The sequence below is a fragment of the Myotis myotis genome, unplaced genomic scaffold, assembly GCF_014108235.1.
Source record: "Myotis myotis isolate mMyoMyo1 unplaced genomic scaffold, mMyoMyo1.p scaffold_m19_p_3, whole genome shotgun sequence".
NCBI classification, from domain to species: Eukaryota; Metazoa; Chordata; class Mammalia; order Chiroptera; family Vespertilionidae; genus Myotis; species Myotis myotis.
Genome location: NW_023416335.1, coordinates 75,277,751 through 75,303,591, shown reverse-complemented (window position 1 = coordinate 75,303,591; position 25,841 = coordinate 75,277,751). Strand labels below are relative to the sequence as shown.

At 36.4% G+C, this 25,841-nt stretch overlaps 1 pseudogene; it reads left to right on the top strand.

The window, feature by feature from the left end:
- LOC118650454 overlaps nt 1-25,841 on the top strand; it is a 68,106-nt pseudogene that overhangs the window by 3,446 nt on the left and 38,819 nt on the right.

Here is a 25,841-nt window from a genome sequence, read left to right as displayed (position 1 = left end):
CCTAACTGCCCTCCCCTGCCAGCCTGGTCCCCCCCAACTTCCCTCCTCTGCCAGCCCAGTCACCCCTAACTACCATCCCCTGCCAGCCTTGTTACCCCTAACTGCCCTCCCCTGCCGGCCATCTTGTGGCTGTGGGAGCTGCCATCTTTGAGGGTGGGACAGTCAATTAGCATATTTCCTCCTTATTGGCTGTGGGCACCCCCATCTTTGAGGGTGGGACAGTCAATTAGCATATTCCCTCCTTATTGGCTGTGAGCGCCCCCATCTTTGCAATGGTGTGAGGGTCAATTAGCATATTCCCTCTTTATTAGATAGGATTTTATGTAGCTGAGTTTCAAAAATGTTAAAATTTTTTTGTTATCACTAATGTGAAACCTGAGATCAGTAATGAAAACTTGGACTTCTGAAGTATATATGATTACATTAATTTAATTATTGAATCAGTGTTTCAGATATGCACTTTAGGCTATATCAGGAAATTCAATATGGTGTAGCTCTCATGGGTAACAGGGCCTCTTTTGTTATGAAGAAGGTTTGAAAAGGAAACCCTGAGCTTCTTGTATTAGGATGGCAATTTTTAACAAGCAGCTAAAGAGAAAGAAAGCTTGGGAAGGTATGTGGAGTACTGGAAATCAATCTGTCACTTTATTATTCAGTATTTAATATTTAAGATACATACACTAAGACTCCTAGCTCAGCAATGATGAGAATGGGAGGTTTACTTGTCCAAAGTATTAAAAATATTTCACAAAGAGGAAATTTAAAAACTAATCAGTAGGCCCCCTGCTCTACTGCTACAATACTCTTGCCATTTTGCTGCTGTTGAAAACTGTTGAAAACAGATGGTCCACATAGCTCTGTGATATTCCTGCCCCTGCTATAATGACTATGGAACAAAGATCCACAGGTATTTCAGGGGATTCTAGCCTTTCTGTTTCTACCCTATAAACTTTTCCTATAGTGCTCTTCTGTATCCTGTATCCCTGTTCAGTCTTCACCAATAAAGAATTTAATGTCATCACCTGACTTAAGAAATCAGTGGCCTGTAAAATGCATATTCATATGACCATGTTTGATAAACTATCTTCTTCTTTTTTTAAAAAAAATATATTTTATTGATTTTTTACATAGAGGAAGAGAGAGAAACATCAATGGGCGAGAAACATCGATCAGCTGCCTCCTGCATACTCCCTACTGGGGATGTGCCCACAGCCAAGGTACATGCCCTTGACTGGAATCGAACCTGGGACTCTTCAGTCCGCAGGCCAACGCTCTATTCACTGAGCCAAACCAGTTAGGGCTAAACTTTATCTTCTTTATTAAACTACTAGAAGCCTGTTGCAGGAAGATTCCTGCAAGAATAGGGCTTCCTGCAGCTGGGTTTTTTTCTCCCGCTCCCAGCTGCTATGGCTGTTTTTTTTTTCTCCCGCTCCCAGCTGCCCCGGCTGGGTTTGCCCTCCCCCCTCCGCAGCCTTGGCTCCGTTCCTGTCTCTGCCGCCTCTACTTTGCTCCCTTCTGTAGCACTTCGCTTCCACATTGTCTTCAGTCTTCGATCCCAGCCGGTATATGAAAATTAACCGCCATTTTTGTTGGCGGTTAATTTGCAGATCACACTGATTAGCCAATGGGAGATGTAGCGAAGGTACAGTCAATTACCATGTTTGTCTATTATTAGAAAGGATCAGGACCTTAAAGTTCAAATTAAATTTAATATCCTTGTTATGAAAAAATATTCTTTGAATAATATATATCTTTTTTCTGAGTTGATGCATGATTAATCTCTATGATAATCTATAAAAACAGCTTTTTTAAAATTCATTTTTTATTATTTTAAATTTATCTTTATTGTTGAAAGTATTACAGATGTCCCTTTGTTTGTTGTTTTGTGTGTGTTTTTTTCCCATTGACCCCCGCCACCCTGCACCTGTCATTCCAGGCCTGCACCACTCTATTGTCTGTGTCCATGGGCTAAATATATATGCATATAAATTCCCCCGTGCTTAATCAATTTCCACTCCCCCACCACTGCCTTCCCTCTGAAATTTGTCAGTCTGTTCCATGCTATGTCTATAGACCTATTTTGCTCATCAGTTTATTTTGTTCCTTAAATTCCACATATGAGTGAGATCATATCATACTTGTCTTTCTCTGACTGGCTTACTTCACTTAGCATAATACTCTCCAGGTCTATCCATGCTATTGCAAATGGTAAGAGTTTTTTCTTTTGTACAGCTGCATAGTATCCATTGTATAAATGTATCACAGCTTTTTTTATACACTCATCTGCTGATGGGCACTTGGGCTGTTTTCCAAATCTTAGCTATGGTGAATTGTGCTGCTATAAACATAAGAGTGCATATATTCTTTCAGATTGGTGGTGTTCTGGGTTTCTTGTGATATATTCTTAGAGTGGGATAACTGGATAAAAAGGGAGTTCCATTTTTTTAATTTTTGAAGAAACTCAATACTGTTTTCCACAGTGGCTGCACCAGCAGTGTACTAGGGTTCCCTTTTCTCTAAATCCTTGCCAATGCTTGTCATTTGTTGATTTGTTGATAATAGCCATCTGACAAGTGTGAGGTGATACCTCATCATCATTTTAATTTGCATCTCTCAGATGATTAGTCACTTTGAGCATTTTTTCATTTGTTTCATGGCCATCTGTATGCCACTTTCATTGCAAACTATCAACGATCATCCTTTGGATTGAAGCGCTAACTACGCCTGTTGCATGACAGTTCAGACTGCTACAGAAATGGTTCCACTATAGAAGGATTAGATTGATAATATATGCTAATTCTGCTTTCTGTCATCTCAAAGTGGTTTCAAGAAATGTTGCTTGTTCTGATACTCCAAACTTAATTGATATAAATGCATTATAGTAAACTACAGAGGTTTCATCTCAGTTACTCTAGCAATCTTACAAATAACTGCTGAGGTAGGAAGTTCTATATTTAGTCGAAACCTCGAGTGTTACATCTTGTGGCTAGAAAACATGAATGGAAACTGATATGAGAACTAAAGAAATTGGAGCAGGCCTACAAGCTTTACTTGAAATATATCACAGAGAAGGTGTGAATGGATGGGTTTATTCAAACATAAAAAAGAAAAAGCTTGGAGAGATTTATTATTAGCTTGGGGTTGTGTGAAAAGATCTTGTACAGTAACAATGAATAGTTTTTTATCTCTGTTCACTGAATATAGGACAAGAGGGGATAGGTTTGCATTTCAGAAAAGAAGTACTTCCTGGCTGAATATCCTAAACACTAGAATGTGTTGCAAGGGGAGGTTACAGTGCCTCCTTTTCTAAAGGTGTTTAAAAATAGTTTATGAAATTAATCCTTTAATAATTCAGGTATTATCTATGTGAAAGGCAGGGGGGGGAAAGTGTGTTTATTTATTGGACCAGTTTAATCTATTCCCAAGAGTGAATTAGGTAAATAAAAAATGTTTCAAAATGTATTTTTTTAAATAAAGGGTTGCACAAAATTTTGTAGTTAGCAAAGTTTGTATATTTGAAAATTCTTTTAAAAAAATAAGTAATAAGTTCCCTTGCCCAGCTAGTGTGGCTCAATGGCTGAGCATTAACCCATCAAACATGAAGTCACCTAATGGATTCTGGGTCAGGGCACATGTCCTCATTGCAGGCTCAATCACCAGTAGGGGGCAAGCCAGAAGCAGCTAATCAATGTTCCTCTCTCTCATTGATGTTTCCATCTGTCTATTCTTCTCCCTTCCTCTTCTCTAAAATCAATAAAAACATATTTTTAAATAAATAAGTTCACTTGATTTTATTTACCCAACTGAAATAAAAGGATTTAATGAAGGACAGAAAAGTCATAGAGAATTTTTTTCACTGTTATGGAAGGTCATATAGTGAAATGCCATTTAAAAATATATAATTAAATGCAGTTACACTCACTAATATCATTGTAACGTTTAATATGGGGATAGTCATATCTCATGATTTAGAGCATAAAGTAATTGCTGTCAGGGTAAGAGGGAACATTTTATTTTATTTACATCATAACATGTTATTTGACATTTGTATATTTTACTCTTTATTTGTTTGACTTATTTCCTCTTTATGGCACTGTAGTCTGGCCTTTGGCACTGACTGTATCTGAAAGCAAATGTGCAAACTGTCTAACAACATTTATATACTCATGTTGAAGTAGAATAAGAGGTCACAAAATAATAACCATTTTACCGTTAACAAGATAAAACCAGATACATGAAGTAAACATAATGTTTGAATAAATATATTTTAAAACATAGCATTACTTCAATTTATATGCCAAAAAATGGCACTGAATCAGCTTATTTCAGGAGACAGTAAAGGATTCTGTTGGCATATAAAATGTTGCAATCAGTACATTAATCTGTTCATGCTGTGAATCAGGGGAATAGGTGGTTGTTGTCTAGTTTGAAGGGGTAAGTGTTCCTACACAGATGGCATTAGAGAGAAGAGTGTTGAGGAGAACATGATTATATGAGGGAAGGCACGGCAATGCTCCAGAGTCTTTTGTTGTAGATAGTTGGGGAGATATGACTCAGAAAACAAAGTAAGATATCAATTGAAACATATAAAAACATATGAAACAATTGCATGTGTTATTTTTACCTTCAGAAAAATTCAGTGCTATGAAACTAGGTAACAGGGGTTAGAAATCAATTGTTTTAAGTCCTTATCTGTCAGAGACTTCACTAAAATTATTTCTCAGTGCCAATCCCTAGCTCTGACATGTTTTAGTGCTTTTTCTTTCATTAAAATTTTTTTCCCAGCTTTATGGAGTTATAACTGACAAAAATATGCATATTTATGATGAAGAACATAATGTTTTCAAATACATATACATCCTGTCATTAGGTCTGCTTAACACATAGATCACCTCGAACACAACACACTGTGTGTGCATATGTGTGCGGGTTGCGTGTGTGGTGTAAACACTCAAGGTCTATTCTTCTAGCAAATTTCAGTTATACAATACAATGTGCAGAATGATGACTTAACCAAAGTCATCATTCTGTGCATCAGATCTCCAGTATTTATTACTTATGCATAAATGGAACTTTGTATTCTTTGACCAACACACTCCTAGTTTCTCAACCTCCCACTCTTGACAACCTCCATTCTACTCTTGCTTCTATAAGTTATACATTTCTAAGTTCAACATATAAGATTATACAATATTAGTCTTTCCCTCTGGCTTATTTTACTAAGTCTGTTTTCCTTCATTTTAAAAAGTGAATCATATTTCACTGCCTCCTTATATATCACATTTTCTTTAATTGTTTGTCTGCTGATGGACACTTAAATCATTTCCATATCTTGGCTATTGTGAATAATGCTGCAGTGAATAAGAAGTGCAAATACCTTTTTTGAGATATTGATTTTGTTTGATTTCTGTATATACCCAACAATAGAATTACTGAATCATATGTTAGTGCTATTGAAAACATTTGAGGAAACTCCATGCTGTTTTCCACATAGAAATAAAATCAAGCACTAAAACAGACAAGGAGATCTGGGGATCTTTGAACCACTAAGAATCAATGGGACCTTTGAACATTTGTATCAATTATAGAGCAAAAAAATCATTATATTAATGGGGGAAATCATAAACTCTAGAAAAATGGCTTAAATTACTATAGAGCAGTGCATTGAGAGCAAGAAGCCTATTCAAAGGGAGCAGCAAATGAAAACAGTATCAGAATTCTACACTTGGAAAATTTATTCAACCAAGAAAGTTTTTTTTTTAAAAGATGTTTTATTGATTTTGAGAGAGAGGAAGGGAGAGGGAGAGAGAGAAAATTGATGTGAGAGCGGAAATGTTGACATGCTAACCTCCTGCATGCCCCTGCCTGATGATTGAGCCTGGAAGCCAGGCACATGTGCTGACTGGAAATAGAACCACTTGCAGACCTTCGTTGCACAGGAGCATGCTCAATCAACTGAGCAGCACTGGCCAGGGCCCAAGAAAGTTTTAATCACTAGTGTTTTTTTAAACCAAATAATCTCTCATGCTACATAATACAAATTGATACTCCTACAAATTATTTTATAGTTTGCCTTAAACAATCAGCAATAATGTGCTCATTAACTTCATTTAGAACTTTAACATTAGAACATTTTAAAGCAGTGATGGCGAACCATTTGAGCTCGGCGTGTCAGCATTTTTTAAAAACCCTAACTTAACTCTGATGCCGTGTCACATATAGAAATATTTTGATAATTGCAACCATAGTAAAACAAACATGTATATTTTTGATATTTATTTTATATATTTAAATGCCATTTAACAAAGAAAAATCAACCATAAAATGAGTTCGCGTGTCACCTCTGACACGCGTGTCATGGGTTCGCCATCACTGTTTTAAAGGATATTAACATTCTATCTCAATAGTTAATATGGTAGTATTCCTAAATGTTCCAATATTACAATTTAATAATTTTTTTCTTTAATTTCAGTTTTATTGATGTGTAATTAACAAATAAAATAATCAGATATTTAATGTGAACATATGGTGATTTGGTATTTATATAAACATTGTGTTTTGGTGAGAACATTTAAGTTTCTACTATTTTAGGAAATTTCAATTATACAATAAAGTGTCATCAATTCTAGTCACCATCTTTATATTACATCTTCAGACCTTATTCACCTTATAGTTGAAAGTTTGTACCCTCACCAAGCTCTCCCTATTTCTGTCAATCCCTACTTTTCTAATATCAGTTTCCATGACTTTTTGTTCTTTTTTCTTTTAGATTCCACATATCTAGAGTGGTACTTTGAGTATATACTTTCACTGTCTGGCTTATTTTATTTAGCATAATGCCTTTAAGATTCATCAATATTGTCATAAAAAGCAGGCTTTCCTTATTCCTTATGGTTGGATAATATTCCATTATACATCCCACTCTATATAATATATGTTCTATTATATATCCTTTATCCATTCATCTTTTAATGGGCACTTAAACTTAGTTTCTATAAATTGGCTGTTATGAATAATACTGTGATGAACATGAGAGTGGTAATATCTCTGTTTTTATTTTTCTTTGGATATCTAGACCTAGAAGTGGGATTGCTAAAATACATAGTAGTTTTATTTTTAATATTTGAGGAACCTTATACAGTACTATTTTCCATAGTGACTGTACCAATTTACATTCTCACCAACATTGCACAAGGGGTCCCATTTCTCCACATTCTTGCCAACTCTTGGTATCTCTTGTCTTTTTCATAATATTCATTCTATAAGTTGATATCACATTGTGATTTTAATTTGCATTTCCCTCATGATTAGTGATGCTAAGCACTTTTTTTCATGTGCCAGTTGAGCATTTGTATGTCTCCTCTGGAAAAATGTTTTCTCAGATCCTCTGACCTTTTTTAAGTTGGAATTATTTGCTATTGAGTTATAATGTGTTTCTTATCTATTTTCAGATTAACCTCTTATCACATACATGGTTTGCAAATATTTTCTTGTATTTCATAGGTCGCTTTTTCAATTTATTGATACTTTCTTTTGCTATGAAGAAAGAAGCCCTTTTTTATGTACTCCTTTCCTTTTTGGTTTTGTTTTCTTTGTGTTTGTGTGTGTGTGTGTGTGTGTCTGTGTGTGTGTCTGTGTGTGTGTCTGTGTGTGTGTGTCTGTGTGTGTCTGTGTGTGTGTGTGTCTGTGTGTGTGTGGGTGTGTGTGGGTGTGTGTGTCTCTGTGTGTGTGTGTGTGTCTGTGTGTGTGTGTCTGTGTGTCTGTGTGTGTGTGTGTCTCTGTGTGTGTGTCTGTGTGTGTGTGTCTGTGTGTGTGTGTCTGTGTGTGTGTGTGTGTGTGTGTGTCTGTGTGTGTGTGTCTGTGTGTGTGTGTGTGTGTGTGTGTGTGTGTGTGTGTGAAATACAAGAAAACATTGCCAAGACAATGTTAATGAGTTTATTGCTGTTGTTTTCTTCCAGGAGCTTTATGTTTTCAGCTTTTACATTCAAGTCTTTAATCATTTTCAGCTTATTTCTATGTATAGTGTAAGATAGGTATCCATTTTCATTTCTTTTGTATGTGGTTGTCCAATTTTTCCAACACCATTTATTGAAGAGAATAACCTTTTACCATTATACATTTTAGTTCCTTTATTATAAATACATTAACCATATATTCATGATTTATTTCTGGGCTCTCTATTTTGTTACATTGACCTATTTGTCTATTTTAATACCAATCCCAATTGTTTTGATTACTACACCTTTATAACATACTTTGAAATCGGAAAGTGTGATGCATCCAACTTTGTTCTTTCTCAAGATTGATATGTCTATTTGAAGTATTTTATGGTTCCATACAAATTTTAGGATTGTTTTTTTATTTCTGTTAAAAATGCCATTTGAGTTGTGATAAGAATTGCATAGAACCTATAGATTGCTTTGGTTAATACGTACATTTAAACAAGATTAATTCTTCCTTTAATTCTTAGTTTTTTTATCTTTTTATATCAGCAACTATCAAAGAAAAAATGCCCTATTATGTTTTCAAATGTGAAATGTGTATAGCATGCACCTAAAATTTGTTAATTAATGCAAATAAAATATAAATGATTTTCAGGTATGTAACTTTATGGTTAATATATTTATGCTATGTAATATATATCATTAAAAAGTTCTCTTTTGGAGAAATAATATTAAAGTGAGATATATTTAAATGCAGTATGAATGGTTTGTGAAAAATCTTGTACAGGATTCTTTGGCAATAAATTGAGATACACACTTTTTCCTACTTGACCTACCTGGTTTTCTAACTTAGAGTGGCTAGCATTATTAGGTTTTATTTAATAAAAGCCACATGCATTTATTATGTGACATGTTGCGTTATGTCTTGTGATGTGTTGTAAAGTAATTTTACCAGTTTCCTGCTATCTCTATAGACTATATACTTACCCAGTTGTATTTTGAACTTATTCTGTAACTCCAATGGAATAAAATGGTAATTTTTAAAACAAAGTACACATCCAATAAAAAAACACACTGACATTTTAGAATAAGATAGAAAATAAAACAAATAGTAGATAATTTAGAAAATGTGAACGTTGTTTGTAATCTGACACTTCTTATTATTGTTCACTGGTTTTATACCCACTGGAAAATATTTATTATTTTTGGTAGAACTTCAAGTTTATGTTAATACAAAATTAACTAAAATTAGACTATTTTAATACCTTTCATTGCCCTAAAACCATAATTTAAGCTGTGGCCATCAAAGGCCCAATATGTGTTAGTAAAGTCTATCCGCTAGTATTGTGGAAGTCATGTGTCAAATGAAATGTCTGGCATCATGTAGATAAGCTTTGATGTAAAGGGAACTACCAAGGACAATCCAGTTAACATTTAAAATATATGAAGTCATTTCTGAATACAGGAAGAGAGAAAAGATAATAAAAGTATCAAAAAGAAGTGAAATTAATTCATGCAATGAAATGAGCCAAGGAAGAATAATGTATGGCAAATATTTGAAAGGCTGTTTAACCAAAGGAACATTACTTTATATCTTTGACTGTTACATAAAAAGTGAGAATAGATTAAAAAGCACACACAGAGTACATCAAGGTGGCAGAAACTTTCACTTTGCATTACTTCTCTTCAAATAAAAGGATTGTACATGTTTATATGATTTTAAAATATTTTATTACCTCATATTTAGCAATGTTGTGGTCTGTTTCATTGAAAGTACTTTCTGTACTGTGGAGAAGATAGGGATTCTGTCCATACCTACTAATACTGGAATATCCAGTCAAGGACCAACAATGTAAAACAGATGCATAACTGTCTTAAGCATCCTGTATTTTTATATTACTGTACTTCTGATCCCCTTCAAGCAAGCTCACTCACTGGTAATGCCAGTAGCCACATGGGTGGCCTATCCAGTTTAATGAAGTTTTGACAAGTATTAACTTATTTGAAAGAAACTACTACTATCAAGTGAGCCATTTAATTTCCTTAAATCTGTGTGAAATAAATGCAAATATTTAAGGTAGAATGATTAGTTTATAGCAGTTTACATTGCGAAAGTCATAGAAATTATAAGTGTAATAAATTTCTACTAGTTAACACTCTTTAAACCTTAGATTCAGAGGAAGCAGGAAGACTGAGTTAAAGGTTAAATTATTGATCAAATTTGTACCCTTAGTTGGAGAGGAAGACACAAATTTAAAGATTTCTCACCACAAATGCTGGTCATTCTCCAGCATACCACACTAGCTTGATGTATATATAAACTTTTTAAATTTGACCAATGCTATATTTTTATGTGTTCCAAATAGAACAGAACATATTATTTTATTTTTACATTTTTATGAAATAAAATTTAATTCTTGCAAAATTCATACAAACTAGAGTATTTCAGTATTGTCATATTGATGATTGATCTGAATATATGTATTTTATTATAAAGAAAACAACCATCATACTCATGCTAATTTCTACTTGTGTAAAGTTTTTCATTAAGAATTCAAAATATTGCCCTAACCGGTTTGGCTCAGTGGATAGAGCGTCAGCCTGCAGACTCAAGGGTCCCAGGTTTGATTCCGGTCAAGAGCATGTACTTTGGTTGCGGGCACATCCCCAGTAGGGAGTGTGCAGGAGGCAGCTGATTAATGTTTCTCTCTCATCGATGTTTCTAACTCTCTATCTTTCTCCCTTACTCTCTGTAAAAAATAAATAAAATATATTAAAATCAAAATCAAAATCATCATTCTCCCCTTAAAAAAAGAATTCAAAATATTAATAAAAAGTTTTGAGTAAAACAACATTTAAGAGGAAGAAGAAAGTATACCTTTATTAATAGTTTTGCCTAATAATACATTTTTGAGATATAATTTAATGGATGATCTCAAATTAAATACAAATTATGTAAAATAATTCATAAAAAAGATATTTACTTGACAAACTTAGATATAAAGGTGTGGGACATATTAATGTAGAAAATACATTTGCACTAATTGTGCTGCAGTAGAAATGTAATAAAATAACAATAAGAACCAAATTAACACAATAAAAATAATTAGAATTAAGAGGCTGAAAAATGTAAGGGGTAATGATAATAGGATATCTTTAAAAATGTGTTGTAATTTTAACATTTTGAAACATTTGTTTAGTAAATATTATTTTAGCTCCATTGTATCTTCAAAGTAAATTTCATTTTAATTTGCTGTTCTAAGAGGTTAACCTACAGAAATAAAAATGTGAAAAAATGAGTATGTATGATAATTTTAAAACATAAACATCATTGTTTTTGAGGCTAGCATTGCCCTGATACTAAAGCCAGATAAAGACACTAGAAAGAGAGAGAGAAAGAAGGAAGGAAAGAAAGAAAGGAAGGAAAGAAAGAAAGAAAGAAAGAAAGAAAGAAAGAAAGAAAGAAAGAAAGAAAGAAAGAAAGAACAGAAGGAAGGGAGAAAAGAAAGAAAGAAATTCAGTACAATATCCTGGATGAACATAGATGCAAAATTCCCAACAAAGTTCTAAAACTCCACATCCAAAAACACAATAAAAGCATCATAACCCTTATCGGTGGTATTTATCTCTGTGATATAAAGATGATTCAGCATATGAAAGTAAATTGAAGTGATGCATCACATTAACAGAATAAAAATGGTATAATCATCTCAATAGATACACAAAAATTTAACAAAATACAATACCCTTTTGTAATTAAAAACTTTCAACAAACTAGTAATAGAAGAAAAATACCTCAACACAAAGGTCATAAATGAAAAGCCCATTCAAGTGTTGAAAGACAATACTGTTAAAGCAATCTATCATTTAGTGAAATTCCTATCAAATTAGCATTTTCTACAAATAGAAACAAAATAATTCTGAAATTCAGACAGAACCACATAATACCCCAAATAGCCAAAACAATCTTAAGAAAAATAAACAAACTGGAAGTATTACTCTCTGATTTCAAAATATTTTACAAAGTTAAGGTAATTAGATCACTGTGGTACTGACATATAGACACATGTTGATAGATAAATCACATTGGAGAGTCCAGAAATAAACCCATGCATATATAGTCAACTGACTTTGACAAGGTTGCTAAGAATACACATGGGGAAAGAATAATCTATTCAACAAATGGTGCTATGAAAACTGGAAACCCACATGCAAAAGAATAAAAGCCGATGCTTATTTGCATTATACGCAAAAAATAACTCAACATGGATTAAAGCCTTAAACATACAACTTGAAGCTATAAAACGCCTAAATGAAAACTTCGGAGAAAATCTTCATGACATTGGCCCTGCCAGTGAATTATTGGATATTACACCAACAGCACAATCAACAAAATGAACAAACAGAACTACATACATCAAACTAAAAAGTGTTTGCACAGCTAAGGATATGAGAATGGAAAGGCAACCTACAGAATGTAAGAAAATATTTGCAAACTTCGTGTCTGATAAGAACTAACTATCCAAAATATATAAGGACTTTCTTCAACTCAATAAAAAAATAAATAAATAACCCAGTTTAAAAATGGGCAAATGAGATATAATCTCACATTTGTTAAAATGACTACAATTTAAAAAACAAAAGTTAATAAGTGTTGGTCAGAATGTGGAGAAATTGGAACTCTTTGTGCACTATAGGTTAGAATTTAAAATGAAAAAGCCAATATGAAAAACAGTATAGATGTGCCTCAAAATATTATAAATAGAATTACTATATGATCTAGATATCCCACTTCTGGTATTTATTTAAAAAAATTGAAATCAGGGTTTGAAGAGACACCTGTCCTCTCATGTTCATTGCAACATTATTCACAACAGCTAAAATATGAAAATAATCTAAACATCCATCAATAGATGAATGAATAAATAAAATGTGGAATAGCCTGGCCAGTGTGGCTCATTGATTGTCAACCTATGAACCAGAGGGTCACAGTTCGATTCCCAGTCAGGGCACATGTTTGGGTTGTAGGCTTGATCCCCAGTGTGGTGTGTGTAGAAGGCAGGCCATCAATGATTCTCTCTCGTCACTGATGTTTATATCTCTCTCTTTTTCTCCCTTCCTCTCTGAAATCAATAAAAAGATATTTAAAAAAACAATAATAATAATTTAAAAAAGAACATGTGCAATAAACCTACAATGAAATACTGGTCTTAAAAAGGAAAGTCTGATATATACAACAACATGAATCAACCAGGAGGACAGTATGCTACATGAAACAAGGAAGTCACAGAAAGACAAATACTGTATGATTTCACTTAAATGAGTTATCTCAAATAGCCAACCGCTGAGAGGACCAGGTTAGAATAGTGATTACTGGGGGGAGAGGGAAAAGGAGTTACTACTCAACAGGTGTAAAGTTTCAGTTATACAAGGTGAATGAGTTCTAAAGATCTGTTTTAAAACACTGTGCTTATAGTTAAAAATACTGCCTTGTACATGTAAAATGTTTAAAAAAGGTATATTGCATGTTAAATGATCATTCTAACATTTAAAAAATATAGGGGTGGCAAATGGTGATGGAAGGAGACTTGACTTAGGTGGTGAGCATACAATGCAGTGTACAGATGATGTGTTGTGGAATTGTGCACCTGAAACCTGTAGAATTTTGTTAACCAGTGTCACCCCCATAAATTCAATAAAAAGCAAAAATATATATGTGAGGATAAATAAAGCAACACTGAATTAGTTGAGGTGGTTATTGTTTAACAGACTAGATTTGCCTTTTAAATGCCTCTTGGTACTACTCTCATGAATGTAATAGCATTTAAGCTAAGGCATTTTAATATCCTTTGATCAATACAACAAGTGAAATATCTGTAGCAGAAGAGTGCTATAACATTAAAAATATTAAAATAGCTACAGAAATGTAAAATTTTAGTGGTGAAAAGGAGGTAAATCTCTGAGAATAGCTGTAGTTCAGCTGAGAACTAATGAACCACATAAGGGGCAAAACCACATAAAGGAAGAAAGCAATTTGGAAGAATTTGCAAAAGGAGATCTTAGTAATAACAAATGTTTTTTAGCAGCTTACTTTCTGAAAAGGTTATACGAAACACTTTACAAGCATTTAATTAGCTCAACTATATGAAGTACATTCTACTATTATTCTCATGTTGCAGGTAATAACACAGGTTTATGAAAATAAACCAAATGCTATATGGTAAGTAGCAGACATAGAATGGAAGTAAGAACTTAATGTAAATCATATTTTTAAATACGATCATATCCTGATTCCTTAGATATTCCTAAAATTTTTCTAATTAAATATTTCTCCATTGATCAGTTACTATACTGCTACCTTCTGGCCTGGATCTCAGGATCAAAATTATAGTGAACCCAAACTCATAAATCTCTTACGCCATGCTCATATCCCTCTCACTACCTAGATATCTATCATAATTTCCTCTGTCTGGTATCAAAGAAAAAATTAATTTTATATATCTATAAGTTTAGCCTTCTTAGTCACTCATTCCTGTCTTCTCTTGGATGTTGCCCCATCAGCCATCTCCTCCCTATAATGAGTCCTCACTTTCAACCAAAAAACTTTTGTTCCTGCAATTATAATAAACACTCTTTCTATATTGTTTTATTCTTTTGTTAGAATCTGCCATTTCTCCTTCCTTTTGTATTCACTCTTACCTTTTATTCACTCAAGAATTTATAGCAATTGAGTCTTTATGCAATATATTTCCTATTATATTATAACTAGAGGCCCGGTGCACAAAAATTTGTGCACTCGGGGGAGAGGAGGGGTCCCTCAGCCTGGCCTGTGCCCTCTCCCAGTCTGGGACTCCTCCGGAGATAACTACCTACTGGCTTAGGCCTGCTCCCAGGTGGCAGAGGGCAGGCCCAATCCCTAGGTTCAGCCCCTGGTCGGGCTCAGAGCAGGGCCGATTGGGGAGTTGGGGCACCACCACCTGTCAAGACAGAGCAGGGTGTATCAGGAGGTTGTGATGCCACCCTCAGTCACGCTCAGGGTAGGGCCGATTGGGGGGTTGGGGCACCGCCCCCTGTCACACTCAAGGCAGGGTCGATGGGGAGGTTGTGGCGCCCCCCCCTGTCATGCACAGAGCAGGGCTGATCAGGGGGTTGAGGAGCTCCCCCCTGTCACTCACAGAGTAGTGCTGATAGGGGAGTTGGAGCACCGCCCCCTGTCATGAACAGAGCAGGGCAGATAGGGAGGTTGTGGCCCCACCCCCTGTCACACACAGAGCCGCAGGGTGATCAGGGTTTGGGCGCTGCCCCCTGTCACACTGATCCCGGTGCTGGCAGGCATATTACTCTTTTACTATATAGGATAGAGGCCTGGTGCACAGGTTGGAGCCTGCTGGTTTGCCCTGAAGGGTGTCTTGGATCAGGGTGGGGTTCCCCACTGGGGTGCCTGGCCAGACTGGGTGAGGGGATGATGGCTGTTTTCAGGCTGGCTAGTGACTGAAGCTCCCAACTGCTCCTTTTTTTCTTTTTTTTTTTATACTGGGCCAGCTTTAGCTTTGAGGCTTGGCTCCAGCTCTTAGGCCTACACTGCTGAAAGCAGGTTTTTGGCCTTTGTTTACCTTCTATATTTGAAACAATGTTGCGATCCTGCTGGCTGGAGCCTGGTGGAATAAAGCAGGTTTCTGGGGTTTTGTTTAGCTTCTATATTTGTTACATAGTTGCTTAGGGTTGCAGCTCAGAGGCCTGCAGCTGCAGGCTGGGAAGGTTGGAGTCCTATGTCACTGAAGCAAGCAAGCCTCATGTTCATTTTAAGCTGCCTGGCTGCCGGCCACCATCTTGGCTGGCAGTTAATTTGCATATTGCCCTGATTAGCCAATGGGAAGGGTAGCGGTCGTACGCTAATTACCATGTTTCTCTTTTATTAGATAGGATTGCCTTTATTATACTAAGGTCACCAAGAATTACCTCAATTTCCAAAACAATAAAGGTATATCAAGTCTTATATTTGGATCTATCTTGAGTGTGGCACTAGAATTCCCAACTTCTTTACTAACAAACTCTATTTTCCTGGCTTCTGTGATACCACACCTTCTTAGTTCTTCATAAAAGTGTGATTATTTTGTTTCAGTCTGATTTCCAGACTGCTCTTAATCACTTTTGTCCTTTGTATAGTGTTGTTCTCTTAAAGTTCAGCCTTCTGTATACCATGTATAACTTTTACAAAATCACCTTAACTGATTTTATAGACTCTCATGGTTGGTCAGTATCAATTCTAATAAGTCCCAAATCTGTATGTACTCTCTTATTATTCAAATGGTCTACATACACTACTATGTTGATATAGCAGAAGAATTTCAATGTCAGTATTTCAAAATTTATCATCAACTATCCCTTAGGGCTTTTTCTTCCTGTAATAATCTCTGACTCTCTTTGTTTAATAGCACCATGATCCATTTAGTTACCAGTATTAGAAAATTTAGAGCTATTGTTTATGACCATGTATCTTTAATACTAATAATCTATTTATTAAGTATTCTAACATTGGTGTGTTCCCCAAACTACATATATTAGAATCAGGCTAATATTTAAGTATTTACTATCAGCACTAAGCTGATATTAGAATTTCCAATGTTGCATAGTGATTCAAAATTTTATAAAACATTTTGATACTGATTAGATTTTTGCTACATAGTAAAATTAAGGATTAAATATTGTATAGTTCACAACAAAAATATTTGTATTAAAGGAAAGAATCAGGGTCTATGAGTCTGGTCACAGAAAGAATAGAGTAACAAATTTTTTTACTATAAATTATATAAGTTTATAAAGCATAAAAGTTATAAAGATAAAATCTAAAATCTCATACAAAATCTTTGCCAAATATACATAGTAATTTATAGGAGAAAGTGAACTAGAGACAAGAGAAAAGTAAGTGCAGAACTGAAGTTGACCAGTACTGGAATAAGGCAGTGGTTACTTAGGCAATATTTACCCAAGTAAAAGTCTACGTGTAGCTGTATCTTTCAGTGCCAACTTAATCTGAGGATACTGAGCCACACTTGTACACATGGAATATCTTATGTGTATGTCTTGTTATCTAGCCTCCAGAGAGTAATTTCCACTGTCCTGCTTTGAAACTCAATCCTTCTCATACCTTCCAAGCTTGATTTTGCATTCAGGATTCTGAACTGGTTTCATCCTCTGGAAACATGGTAACCATAGTCCCTTTTCAAATTTACTAATGAAGTCAGTTACCTATAACATCAGCATTTATTAACAATATACTCCATTATTTAAAACACACATTACAATGTTATAAAGTAATGGTGAAACTAAAATAGTATGAAAATTTACAAGTAAATGTTCAAAATAACTTATTACAAATGCATCTTGAATGCTGTTATTTCTAAGACTCATAAAGAACAAAATATGGATGACTGGAACTCCAACAAAAGAATGGCGATACTGCAAACTATTTCTGAGGGCACAGTCCTTTGAATTTGACCAGTTTCCCTTCTTGAAACATTTGTTCTCAAGGAACACAGAAAATATTTATGTGAATAAATATTTTAAAAAATAATTTGACTTCAATGACTTTGAATTTAAAAGTTGTTGTTTGTTATAAAACAAAAAGTTATAAATTGACACTTTATCATGTTTTAGTGGTTGTAAGTTGCATTGATAAAAGGTATCATGTGATTTTTGTTTAAAAGAAAAGAAACATCATGTGTCTCATTAATTGTATAAAAAAATGACTCCTGCCCAGCATGCATGGCTCAGTGGTTGAACATCGACCTATGAATGATGAGGTCATGTTTCCATTCCCGGTTGGAGTACGTGCCCAGTTTGCGGGCTTGAGCTCCAGTGTGGGGCATTCAAGAGGCAGCCAATCAGTGATACTCTCATCATCACTGATGTTTCTTTCTCGCTCTCCCTCCCCCTTGATCTCTGAAATCAATAAAAATATATATTTTTAAAAAGAATGACTCCTAATTAACTGGAACTGAAAATGAAGAATTTGTCTTTACCAGTTTGATGCCATATGTATTACAATCCTGGGTATTAAGAATCACACTCCTCTCAGTCCTCACAATTGTTTCTGTCTTTTCTAAACCAAAGGAAAAATTGACCAGTATGTTGCAGCCAGAAGTGACCTTGTCACTAAAGAACAAAGGGAATGAATAAACATTCAAAAGCTTATTTCACCTAATAATAATTAGATCTAGCATGTTCTGAGGTATTGTAGAGAGTCCTAGTTATAATGTAGTTTCTCAGACTCAAGCAAATATTCAGTGTAGGTGTTCATAGACAATAAAGCCACAAATTTCCACATGAGAAATTACATTAGTAAATAGAGTACCACTGTTAATTTTGGATAGGATACTTATAAGATTATGAGTTGCTTTTGATTATTTTTTCTTATGTAATGGAATAACTGATCTGATTCCAGAAATAATTGTTTTTATACAAGTTGTGCATTCACATATACATTTGGGGAAAATATAACAATGCCATCTGATAAGTAAGAAATGACAAATGTAGGAGAATGTCTTAAGATCAATGTGATTCATTAAGTCTATTAAAGTAAAAAATATGCCATAGGAATATTGAAAAAAAAAGTAACAGAATAACAAAAATTATTTAAAACCAAAATTCTGAAACAAATTTTGAAAGCTTCTATAAGTATATAGCACAGCCATTAATTTATAACAAACATGTATGAAGAGGCAATAAAAAGTCTGAGCAAGCCTAGGAGAGAATAAGATTCAGTGTATAAGTACATTTAAAATGAAAATTAGGTATAGGTGTATGATATGTGTTTTTGTGTGTTTGTGCTGTGAGTTTCTTCTGAGGATATTGATTTGCTTGCTTGTCAAGTACCCATTATTAAAGAATATTGAGTATTTTAAAATTATTTAAAATGTTAATGTTATTTTACAGAATTTTAGATAATTTTGAAAATAATAGCTACAAAGTCCTTAATGACAAAGGAAAATAGATCTGGGGAGATTGCTCAATACCCAAATTCTCATGAATAGACTTTTTCCTAAGGGTTAGAACTTACTGTGTGGTGAAAGATAGGGAACATTGTTGAGGTTAAACATATTTCCAATCAGCTCAAGCAAGCAGTCCTTTCAGAGGCTATCTGATTTAATTATACTCTAAAGACTAAGTGAAAGGCTTGATTAATTAAACTGAGAAGATAGTGCTTGCTTAAGTAATTCTTTCCCATTGGCACATACTCTTTAGAAAACTTCAGAATTTATTTTTTAAAGTTGCAAGTTGGTCACACGATAAATTCAATGGAACAATTTAGATGGAAATTGAAATAATCATAAAAATGCAACCATATAATGCTTTAATATAGTTAAAAGTGACCACCCAACAATTTTGAAGGTTATGAGAAAGTCATTTTTTGTTTCTATACTAGCATTGTTGGTATCATTTATAGGTAGGTCCTCAGATTTTTCATCTATTCCTTAGGAGTTATTTAAAATTTAACCTAAATCTATTGAATCTTAACAAATATATTTCTCACATTTCATTGGTAGTTCTGCGATAGCTTAAAAAATAAACCTAAATATTAATTTTTCACTAAAGTCAGGGTCACGTATCTTATACTACAGCTCCTACAGCTCAAGAATAACTTCCCAAATATTTGCCTAAAAAAAACAAAACATTTTTCATTATTTTCCCATTTCCACAAACTCAAATTTAAATGTTTACAAAATTTTGCATTATTATGAAATATAAAATGATTATTTTGTAGGACTGTGAACCCTTAATGAAAGACATTTTATCTTGTTAAAACAACAAGTGGTGAATATAATGTCTCTCTACTAGACAGTTTCCTATAAATACATTAAGTTGCTATTTAAGTAAATAAAAGTATGATTTAATTAAGTTCATACAAGCAAAATACATTATTTAAGATCTCATTTAATCCCTTTAAGCTCATGTAAAATTGCCTGCATTTATTACCATTTACAGACCAAGATTCTGACACTTTGGTATATGTAACAGCACTGTTTTGGTGGGATTGTATGGGTGGGAAAAAAAACATTATTTTCTTTTCTTAACCCAGTGTGTGTGTGTGTGTGTGTGTGTGTGTGTGTGTGTGTGTGTGTGTGTGTGTTCTTAGGTTATTTAATGACTTCTGGTTGCTTTCACAGTATCTACACTAATAAAAGAGAAACATGGTAATTGGCGTACGACCACTAACCTTCCCATTGGCTAATCCCCCTATCACTCACAGAGTAGGGCTGAGATATTTAAATTAACTGGCAGCCAAGATGTGAACAGGGAGGCTTGCTTGCTTCAGTGATGGAGAACTCCAACGTTCCCCGCCTGACTTGCCGGCCTCTCAGCTGCAACTCTAAGCAACTATGTTGTGAATATAGAAGCTAAAAAAACCCCAGAAACCTGCTTTACTCAGTGGGGCTTCAGCCAGCCGGACCACAACATTGTATCAAATACAGACGGTAAACAAAGGCCAGAAACCTGTTTTCAGCAGTCGAGGCCTCAGAGCTAAAGCTGGGCCAGAATAAAAAAGAAAAAAAAGAGCGGTTGGGGAGCTTCAATCCCAGCCTGAAAACGGCCCTCAGCCCCTCAGCCAGACTGGCCAGGCACCCCAGTGGGGACCCCCACCCTGAAGGGTGTGTGACAAGCTGCAAACAGCCATCATCCCCTCACCCAGACTGGCCAGGCACCCCAGTGGGGACCCCCACCACGATCCAGGACACCGTTCAGGGCAAACCAGCCAGCCCCACCCATGTACCAGGCCTCTATTCTATATAGTAAAAGGGTAATATGCCTCCCAGCACCGGGTTCAGCGTGACAGGGGGCAGCGCCCAAACCCCCTGATTGCCCTGTAGCTCTGTGTGTGACAGGGGGCGGGGCCCCAACTCCCCCGCCCCCCACGGGCCCTGCTCTGTGTGTGACAGGGTAGAGCCATAACCTCCCCATTGGCCTGCCCTAAGTATGAGAGTGGCGGTGCCCCAACCACCTGATTGGCCCTACTCTGTGGGTGTTAGAGGGCGGCACCCCAAACACCCCCCCCCCACGGGCTCTGCTCTGTGTGTGATGGGGTAGAGTCATAACCTCCCCATCTGCTCTGCCCTGAGTGTGACAGTGGCGGCGCCCCAACCCCCTGATCGGCCCTATCACCCACCTGCTCTGTGGGTGATAAGAGGGCAGTGCCCCAACCCCCTGATCAGTCCTGCCCTGCGTGTGACAGGGGGCAGTGCCCCAACTCCCCTATTGGCACTACTCTGTGAGTGACCGGGGGGGGGGGAGCTCCTCAACCCCCTGATGGGCCCTGCTCTGTGCATGACAGGGGGGAGCTCCCCAACCCCCTGATGGGCCCTGCTCTGTGCATGACAGGTGGTGGCGCTGCAACCTCCCCATCAACCCTGCCTTGAGTGTGACAGGGGGCAGTGCCCAACACCCCAATCGGCCCTACCCTGAGTGTGACTGAGGGTGGCATCACAACCTCCCGATACACCCTGCTCTGTGCATGACAGGGTGTGGCGCCCCAACTCCCCAATCGGCCCTACTCTGAGCCCGACCAGGGGCTGCACTTAGGGATTGGGCCTGCCCTCTGCCACCTGGGAGCAGGCCTAAGACATCAGGTCGTTATCTCCTGAGGGGTCCCAGACTGCGAGGGGGCACAGGCCGGTCTGAGGGACCCCCCCCTTCCCCCGAGTGCACAAATTTTTGTGCACCGGGCCTCTAGTAAAATATAAAAATGCCTGGTCAATTTAAGTACAATAATTTCCTAATGTTCCTTTAACAAATTATTACAAGCTTAGTAGCTTAAAACACACAAGTTTATTACCTTATAGTTCGAGTTGTCAAATATCTGATGTGGGTCTTACAGGCCCAAATCATTGTCTTGACGGGGCTACGTTTCCACTGATGGCTCCAGGGGAAAGCCATTGCTTATCTCTCCTAGGTTCTGAATGTCGCCCAGACTCCTGGGCTCAGGGCCCCTTCATTGTGATCTTTACCTCCTTCTTCACAGTGTCGATGACTCTCTTGCCTACTGTGTAACGACCCCTGCCTAATGACTTTGTCTTCAGCCAGATAACTCAGGATGCTGTCCCCATACACAGATGATTAATTTAAACACATCTGCAACGTCTCATTAGCCATGAAAGGTAATATTTCAACAGGTCTTAAAATACAGGCACAAATAACTTGGAGGGGCCATTATTCTGCTGACCACATCAAAGAACAAGAAAAAAAATCTTTCTAATTATAAAAATATCTCTGTCAGTATAATAAGCAGTACCTTAATTTGATCCCAAGGTCCTTTCACATCAAATTTATCACCTGCTCATTTTGAAAAACAGCAGGAAACTTTTTTTATTCTTTTGCTATTATTTATTTATTCATTATTTATTTATTTACTATTGCTGCATTTTGCTTTACCCTTTGAGCTCGTTGGGTTTTTATTCCTCCTAGACAAGAACAGGGAAAAGGAGGTAATGATAATATATTAGGATGTTCCATTGGACTTCCACTTTCATGACCTGCTTCTGACTCGATGGTTTGGTAGGTATTTAAAGGTAGTTCCTTCTCTTGCAACAGTTTTGTGGGTCCCTCTGAGATTATCTTGATGAAAACATTAAATTGATATTAGAACTTGGGAAATGCACTTTCTTTGGATGACTGCTTCTGAGTTCTCCCTCAATTTCTTGAATTCTTGTTGTCTGTTGTTGTTTGATCCAGTCACACTAAAAACAAAGTTGAAGACTTAAAAAACCTAATATGAAGGTTTATTCTTACATATATAAGTTAAGAAAATGTACTACTGGTGCAAGAAAAAAATAGACAAATCAAATCAAATAAGGAATTCATAAAGAGACCACAAATCTGTGATCGCCTATTTTATAACAGTTATCTCTGCCACATATAATGTTGAAAGGAAGGTATCTGGTGCTGTATCAATTAAATGTCTATACAGAAAACAATCAGTCATGATTCCTGTTTCACAGCAGACATGAAGAAGTCAATTAGAGCTGGGTTTAGAATCAAATGTGAAAGTAAAAACAAAAAAGCTTCTAAAGGAAGTCAAACATCTTTTTAACTTGCTATAGGTAAAGATCCTTTAAACAAGATGCAAAAAATAATAATAACCATAAAAATATTAGTCAGACTACATTTAAAAAGGATGTGTTTAAATAGTATATAATTAAAAACTTTAAAGGGCAAGCTATAATTTTGGTAAACATGTATAATACATATATGGGATAGTATGTATACATATACATGTAAATGTACATATATATACATACATAGCATGAATATAGAGTTTAAAATTAATATGGAATATATAATGAAATACTGTAAATAAATAAGATAAAGTCAAACACTCCAATATACAGGGGGGGACAAAATACTTTAAAAGACATTCCATCAAATATTATTTATTTGAAGTTACTCAACATTATTATTCATCAAAGAAATCCAGTAAAATCAAAATACAATATGCACATACAAGTATGTTAAAATGAAAAAGGGAGGTTATACTAAGTGTTGGTAAAGATATGAAGCAATTAGGCCTATCAGGTACTGCTGGAGAGAACACAAATCCCTCTACCCTCTTTAGAAAACCCTTGATCATTATCTACTAAAGTGAACATACATTATAACCCAAGATTCATTCAGGGCATATATATATACAGAAATTCATACAGAAACTTTAGTAAGAAATGCTCATCACAGCACTGTCTATAGTAGCCCCAAAATAAAAACAGCCTAAATATTTATCACCAGTAGGGTAGATACATAAATTGTGGGATATTTATATAATCAGATGTTATCTTGTAGTGGAAAAAAAGTACAATTATATAGAGCAATATGATGACTCTCACACTAAAATAATGTTACACAGAAGAAATTAGACGTAAAACATTACATATTGTATGTTCTATTTATGTAATACTAGAGGCCCAGTGCACAAAATTTGTGCACAGGAGGGCGGGTCCCCTCAGCCCAGCCTGCATCCTCTCCAATCCAGGACCTCTTGGGGGATGTCTGACTGCCAGTTTAGGCCTAATACCCAGGATCTCATAATCCTGGACCACTGGCTCCTAATTGCTGACCAGCCTTCCTGCCTGGTCACCCCTAACTACCCAGCCACCTGGGGCAGCCTGATCACCCGCCAGCCTGATCATCCCCCACTGCCTCTGCATGCCAGCCTGATAACCCCTAACTGCCCCCTGCTTCCAGCCAGGTCACCCCCAACAGCCCCCTTCCTGCAGGCCTGGTCACTCCTAACTGCCCCCTCTGTCAGCCTGGTCACTCCCAACTGTCCCCATCTGCCAGCCTGGTTGCCCCCAACTGCCCCCCTCTGCCAGCGTGGTTGACCCCAACTGGCCCCCCTGCCAGCCTAGTCTCCCCTCACTGCCCCCTCTGCCAGCCTAATTGCCCCCAACTGCAACCCCTCCACTGGCCTGGTCACCCCTAACTCCCCCACTGCAGGCCTGGTTGCCTCTTATTGCCCCCCCTGCTGGCCTGGTCACCCCAACTGCCCTCCTCTCTGGCCTGGTCGCCCCATGCAGGCTGCTTATTCAGTCATTTGGTTGTCCTTCACTAACTCCCCTGCAGGACTGGTTATAGGCAGCTATCTTGTGAGGGTGTGAAGGTTAATTTGCATATTACCCCTTTATTATATAGGGTTCTGGAAAAGCAAACTGCATGGTAGCAGAAGTAGTCACAATAACAGTGACTCTTGGGAGTGACGAAGGGAACACAGGCTATTCCTGTGGTTCTGTAGGGTCCTTTGTCTTCATTTACATGCTAATAAAATTGATCTGTAAACCTGATGATTTGTGACTATTTCTATTTGTATTTGTCATTCAATCAAAAATATACTTTAAAACTCTTAGTCACTATACGATTTATAATCTGAACCTCAGCTCTTACTTTCCCTATGAGTTTTGCCCTTTTTCTCACCACTCTCCTTCTATGACCAGTAGACTTCCCTACAGGATCAATGCTGTGTTCCCTCATCAGACGATGTGCCCCAACCCAGCACTTGTTTGTGCAAAGTCTATTTATGAAATAGAAGACATATCAGTAGAAGAAATATGTATTTTTTATTTTTTTGGTGAAGAGACAAACATTGTCTTGAGTATCATTGATTAGATCAATGGTTAACTGGACGGTTCCAAACCTATGAGTAGAAGGTATTAAGGTTTAGAGGCAAAAGGAAGTGCAGAGATTTTTGAAATTTGTTGAAAGTTTACTGTCATTGGAATGTTGATATCAAAGGTAAAGGCATGGAGAGAACAAAGTTTTATGATATTGCCAGGAAAAAAACAATCACCCAAGAGATGGAACACATCAAATAATTTGTATATATTTTAAGAGTAACAAAAGGCTGTGAAATACCTCAGAGAAATAAATATTCCCATTTTCATATTTTATTAATTATTTCTGCATATATTTCACTATGTCTTGCATATTTTATACTAACGTAGCTTCAGTTTGGGTTTAGCTTTGGTTAACGAAGTATGAATGGAATGGCAATATCTGAGTGGAAGTTGTTGGTGCCGGTGCTTACTTGATCACACTGTCTCTTCCAGACAGTGGCTGCTCAGTCACTCTGGCTCTCAGGGTGAGGGCAACAACAATTCAATTGCAGAGCCCCAGCAGACTTCAAAAAGTCCTAAAATGGTTATAGCACTTATAGGATGCCTGTTGAGCATGTAAATAAAGACTGGCCTTTGGCAATCTCTGTACTACTTGGAAAAAGGTGTGCTTCTTGTTTTAATTAGGCCCCTGGGATGTAACTAAACCCAGCCATAAGCAATATGGTCAGCACAGCCAAAGTCCATAGTAGCATGAAGGGAAACCCCTTTAAACAAGCCTGGAAGTTATCAGACATTGGCAGTT